We start from the raw sequence: 6,740 nt of genomic DNA, 5'->3' as shown, positions 1-6,740 counted from the left end.
GGCCATCCCCGGCGTCGAACGTCCTCGTCCCTATTCCGAGTCGGCCGCCTGATATCCCCCCCCTCTCACGCTCGGCTCCCCGCCCTCCTTCTTCTTCCTCGAGCAGAGCTCGAACGAGCTCGAGCAGCTCGCTCCCGCCGGCCAAATCCCCGACCTCCGCCCCACCATCTTCAAATCGCCGCCAACCGAAGCTCCCTCATCTCCCTAGCTTCCTCCTCAGCCCCTCCGACACGAGCCCCGACCGGCCGCACGGCCGGGAAACGAGGATTCTCCGGCCGCCGGCCATCCCATGGCCATTGAGCTCCACCTCGACGACGAACTCCTAGCTCCGGCCACCGTTTTCTTCATCCAGCAGCTCAAATCGAACCTAGGTGAGCCTCGTTCTCGCGTGTTCCGCAAGTTTCCGCGCTCGATCACGGCGTTGCCGCCACTGCCGGGTTGCTGCACGCCACGGGCCGTGCCTGTGCTGCACGCCACGGGCCATGCCCTGTGCTGCCTTGGGCCGTGCCGCCGCGCGCACAACGCATCGCCTGGGTCTGCTGGGTGCCACGCCGCCGAGCCCCCGCTGCTGGTCGGCCTTGCCGCCAGCGGAGCGCCGCCGCTCGCCGCGTTGTCGGCTTGTGGCTCGGTGCCATGGCTCGATCAGGGGCCGGTCTAACCGGTTATAACAACCGGTCTAACCGGTGGGGACCCATTTATTCATTTGACGAAAACTTGTAGGTTGCATAACAATTCAAGAAAAAAATCCTAAAAATACAAAATTTGTTTTGTTTGAATGCTTAGATCTAAATCTCCAGGGGAAAATATTAATTCTTGTGAGATGACCTTTTTCCCCGTCAAAATTTAAGTTATGTTTAGACTCATTTAATTTGTTTAGGCAAATTTGTTGGTCCAAAAATTATGAGATTTAGGCAGTAGGTTTAGTTTAGGCATGTGTAGTCCGTTGTAAGAATTTTATGTCCAGAAAACGTAATTTGATATGTTAGTGATTTCTTTATATGTTAGTACATCTTGGAGTTAAGTGTTAGTTTATATTGGAGAAGAATCTTGTAAATTAAATTAGAACACTATATCAGTAGTTACACCATACCGGATTTTTGCTCATCCCTAGAATGTATTCATAATCTACGTTAGTGAAATTATTTTGCTCAAGGCGAAGCTAGCTAGTTATAGTGAAAATATAATGCTAGGGTTCATGATAAGTCATATAGTGTGCTGGGTTGTACCATTTTATGGAGTCAATCGAGAAAATGTTACATACAAGATGAGTCGTTGCTATTTTGCTCGGTTAGCCAATCTGACCGGTGCAAGGACCGGTCTAACCGGTTTGGTATACCGGTCTGACCGGGTAGCGTTAGGACTGAAAGACGTAATTGTATGTAAATCGTAGTGTTTATACTCGGTCAATAGTTACTTTGTGGTTATAAAATTTTATTTGCATTACTTATTTTATGTGCATTAATTGGCAGTTTATATGCATTCATGTAGAACACGTGGTGACAACATCCAACTACAGATGGATCGTGAAGCCAGGATCGGCGAAGCAGAATTGAGAAGGGAATCGTGAAGACCGGCCCAATGGTCGGAAGGGCCCAAGGCCTTACTAAAATTACACTAATTTAGTGTTACCCCTCAGCCCAGCCCCGGTGCATGTCCACTATTTCAATTATGAATCACTATGTATGTTTATTACTTGTGCACTACGTTTCAGGAGTTGTTTGAACATTAGTTACAGGATCCCTAAGTTTCCTGGGCCTTATACTAGTATGTGTAGGTCGGTGGGTAGCACTTGCTATGCTTAATAGGTCTCGGTAGAAGTCGATGTGATATCTGTTACTAGCGAGATACATGCTATTTAGAGTCGAGTAATTTCTGTTAACTCGCGAGATAAGGATGTCTCTATAAATTGAATATATAGAATATTGAAAGATGCAGGAAAGAAAAGGAATTGGAGACCGGGCGGGGAATGGTTAGCCCCGTCTGTGTCGGTTAAGGACCGTTTTGTTGTCTGGCACTGTGATCGAGTTTGAATTGTACTAACCGCATGCCGGGAGTAGGAGGTAATCGAAACCGGTAAGACTAGTACTGCCTCGCTTCGAAAGTACAGAACCGCATCACCACTCCGTAGGTGTCGAGTAGTCCGGAGAAACGGGATGCATATGTTTACTTTTGGTGGTCTCACATTGAGCTCGGCTGACTATATGAAGGTGGGGTGGTTCTGTAGTTCGAGGCGGGGAGGGGAAGGGTCGGTGCGTGTGGTCGACGGGGCTTTTACGTGCCGTGTTGGTTAGGTCCACCTTGCAAGGTTAAATCGGATTGATTCGCCGTCAGTCACTCTCGGATATGAGCACCTTGATCGCAGCACCGCATCGTAGTGATACAATATGGAGTATGGATGTCGGTACCCCAGGGCTGGGGTACCCCTTCTGCTGTGTCTAGGCAAGAGCCTCGTAGTTATCCTTGACTACAGTCTGACAGCCAAGCAGCCGGACCCCTGTGGTCCGGAGCCCTACTCATATCCTGTGTCTAGCCAGAAGGTAGTCTGGACCCCTAGGGACCTACTCTAGAGAAGTGGTACTCATATCCTGGGGTAGAGAAGCTCCGCGTAGCTTAGCCTGGTAATGTACCCTAAGCCTACGTACTTCACTGCCCTGTTACAAGTACTCTAGTATCCGAGACTGCTGTCCTTAGAGGTCCCGGGCTCCTTTCTAGTTTAAGGCCTGGTTTCTTACACCTTACTGCGAGGACCGGTGACATATTTCATGGGTTCGTCAGCAACAACTCAAGTCCACTCCGGTGGCCCGCTCCGGCGGAGACCGCTCGCCACGGTCGACTCAAGTCCACTCCGGTGGCCCACTCCGGCGGAGACCGCTCGCCACGGTCGACTCAAGTCCACTCCGGTGGCCCGCCGGCGGAGACCGTCGCCAAGGTCGACTCAAGTCCACTCCGGTGGCCCGCTCCGGCGGAGACCGCTCGCCACGGTCGACTCAAGTCCACTCCGGTGGCCCGCTCCGGCGGAGACCGCTCGCCACGTTCGCCAAGTGCCGGGTCCGGGGAGGTGGTGCTCGCTCCCTGGGCGATCTAAGGTCCGTGTAGCCGCTTAGCTTGGTTCCGTACCCTAAGCCTACACCTTCGTCGCCCTGTGGAGAGCACTCTAGTCCCAGGACCTGACAAGTGTGGAACACATCACGATAGTGGCCCCACCCGCGGGTTCGTACCTCTCCCGAGGTGGGCCCAGGGGCCACTGTCGGTACCCAGGGCTGGGGTACTCCTTCTTGCTGTGTCTAGGCAAGAGCCTCGTAGTTATCCTTGACTACGCTCTGACAGCCAAGTAGCCGGATCCCTGTGGTCCGGAGCCCTACTCACCTGGCAACGTCACCGGACCCGTCCCAGCCTGGGAAAGGTCCGGTGACGCCACGTGTCCCGGAAAAGGAGGCGCTCAGCCAAAACAACCGGGGGCTCCGGACCTCCCACGGAGATCCAGACCCCCGCGGGATCCGGACCCTCGCAGGGTCCCGGACCCCCCATATATATTATCCCGACAGCCCGCCTGGGAGTGGTTCGGAGCCGCCACGTGTCTGCAAGCATAGACACGTATACGAGGCCGCTTGGCTTCCACGATAAGGCTCACCTGCCTACTGTATTCATTGCGGTAGGTGGACGTGTGCATTGCTATAGCAGGAACCGAGGCGATTCTTTGACCAGGATGCACTATTGATCGCGTGTTACCGAGACGCATAGTAGAACTGCTGGCGCCGCCCACGCCGTGCACGTCAGTCTGCTATGCCAATTGGATACGACGGCTCGACTTCGCCCATTATGATGCCTACACGATAGCCTCAACAGGCTACGCCGCAAGCTACGTTGCCCAACGGGCGCCTTGCTGATGGGACAAGAGAAGACCCTCTCGGTCAGAGGTCAGCAGGGCAAAGAAGCGTATCGAAGAAGAGATTCTTAACCACTGTAGCCATTGAAGCACCCTGCGCAGTGTACTACACAATCACATTAGGCCCACCTGTTGGGGCCTCAACGTCCATGTATCCGTTCCCCTTGTCTATAAAAGGGGGGCGCCCGCTAGAAGCAAACTCAGGCCAAGTTGAGGCAGAGGATAGACTCTTATACTACCAAGAGCAATACTACTCCCAGTGAATGTAGGTATTACGCTCCGGCGGCCCGAACCACTCTAGATCGTTGTGTTCTTGAGTTCTTGCCTTCAGAGTTAGACTAGCCCAATCGCCTAGTACTTCCCCGAGTACTCCCTCTCTGGGAATAGGCGGGTGCGTTCCGCCACCCGGCTGTGGGTACTCCTAAAAACCCGCGACAATGGATTATACATTTGTGATGATGGTTACATTGAATTATATATATTTGCTCTATCAGGTGTGATCTAGTTGGTTTAGGCAAATATTATATTATAGTTAATCTATATAGAACCTGGAGCTAAAATATTGAAAATAAGGATCCACCTTTTAGATGTTTTTTCTGCAAAATAAACCACCAGCCAAATGCCTTGCATGTCTAGATATGTGGGCTAAGTATACCCAATAGTCGGGTATGTCTTGCTTAGTATTAGTTGCTTAGAGTTTGTTGTTTACCCTGTTTCAGGTTTAGGAGCTAATTAGGTGTCATATCGGTGGGCTCGATGTGGCGCCTTATCTTCACGTCTCGTAGTTCTCGAATTATTTAGTTGTTTTATTTATTCTCTAAAAAAATGCTCTGTAAGTTAGATTCTCTTTCGTGCTGTCATTTCTTTTGTAAATTTTAAATTTAAAGCTGTTTGTAAAAGTCTTAGTTTTAATTACTATTTTGTAAGATTTTATCATGCGGTACTTTCTGCACTCGCCTTCGTGTGAGACTTCTGGTGTGTTTCGATCGGCCTGTGGGTTGGAAACAGCCTGTCAAGTTACACTTAATTAAGCTAATACGCCTGATGCGTTTAGATGATGGCGATTACGCTTAATTAAGCGTTTTAACTCAGCAGGTCTGTCACATTGGGCATGTCACCTTTTTAAGGGACTAAATGTTTGAAGCAACAGATTTAAGATGACAGCTGAGTGGAGCAGATTAGCTTCCTAAACGGGCCAAGCACGAGAACATATAGATGGCCCTCCTAATTATTTTTAGGCCTCCAGAATCTTTGATTCGTTATCCTGCACAACCATTTTCAGATAGTAAAATTCTATTAATCATTTTTATGGAAAATAATTATAGCCTCTACTCACTGATCAGCCAATCTATAGATCCATGCAGAATGCGTGAAGGCGGTGCACTTCATACATCACATACAAAAGGTCGCAGCATCAGTAAGGGAGGACCAGAGTGGGTTGATCAAGTCCACAAACAAGATCCCTATCAAAAAAAAAAAGTCCACAAACAAGATCCATGGGTCATGCATAAGCTACGCCTCCTGGCCAGGGTATGATGACTCTACCAGTACATCCATCAAAGTTATCATGGCTGTTTGGTTTATCCTATCATAACATATCACACAATTTTCGAGAAAAAACCTCACATGCATGGAGTACTAAACGAAGTTTATTTGTAAAACCTTTTACGGATGGATGTAATTTTTCACGATGAATCTAATGATAGTAATTAATCGATGATGGCTACAGTTATGCTACAGTAACCATCTTCTAATCGTGCGGTCAAATGCCTCATTATGTTCGTCTCGTGAAGTAGCGCAGGGCTGTGGAGTTAGTTTTGTAAATTACCTTATTTAGTACCTCTAATTATTGGTCAAAATTTTTGTGCTACTTGTGTTAAACTAAACCAAACAGGGCCCATGTCCCTGGCCCGTCTCATGTCAGGGTTCCGTGCTTCGATGCCCCATACGGCCATATGATCGGAATCTAATAACTGATGACCTAAAACCTTCTATGGTTAAGTATAAAGGTGACACTGTTATATTACTCAAATTATATGCAAGTTTGTGTTTGAAATGAAGTTGAAATGCAACCTCGGAGATGAAGCCATTGCCATTTGCAAGAGCACAACTAAAAACAACACTTGTTGCGAACAGAGTTAGACGTGGTTGTTTTCATCAAGGTAATTAGACAATGCATCACTCTAACCGCAGTTTCACCTCCGTCTCTGCACGTGAGTCCACCTCCGCCAGCATTTGTTGCCCACATGATAGCGATGCTTCATCCCCTCACCTCCGCATCTACCAAACTATTCTCGTGTTCGTTGGTAAATACCACGCTGCCGAGCTCAAGGCAACTTGAGGGTAGCAAGCTATATCTTGATTCGGAGTAAACTTTGCAAGGATAGTTTTGCTACAGCATGCCTATTACCTACTAGAAGGTAATAGCTCAAACAAGTCATAGCTATTGATTTTTGGAGATTTATTAAATAATTAAATTACTAAAATAACAAGGAAAAGAAAAAAAATCACATTCGATGTCTACATATCCGGTAGATAGTATGCACTGATGCACCAACAATTGGTGCAGCCTTTCCATTTGACCGCAATACTGTGTGCAGCGTACTCCCTCCATCCCACAAATAATGGAACCTCCAAGATTGGGCACGGCAACCAAGATACGTGGAAAATTACCATAATACCCTCATGGATGTCAGCTTACCCCTCCGTCCCGGTTTAAGTGCATTTGAAGAATTTAAAAAATGTCCCAAATAAATGCACGATACGAGGTTCTAGATGTTACAGCTGGTGGAGCAGGATACACGGGCCCATTCATTTTAGAAAACAACTCAGCACCCCTCCTACCAATTAAAAA

This window comes from Panicum virgatum, chromosome 7N, assembly GCF_016808335.1.
Source record: "Panicum virgatum strain AP13 chromosome 7N, P.virgatum_v5, whole genome shotgun sequence".
NCBI classification, from domain to species: Eukaryota; Viridiplantae; Streptophyta; class Magnoliopsida; order Poales; family Poaceae; genus Panicum; species Panicum virgatum.
This window is presented reverse-complemented; position numbering follows the sequence as displayed.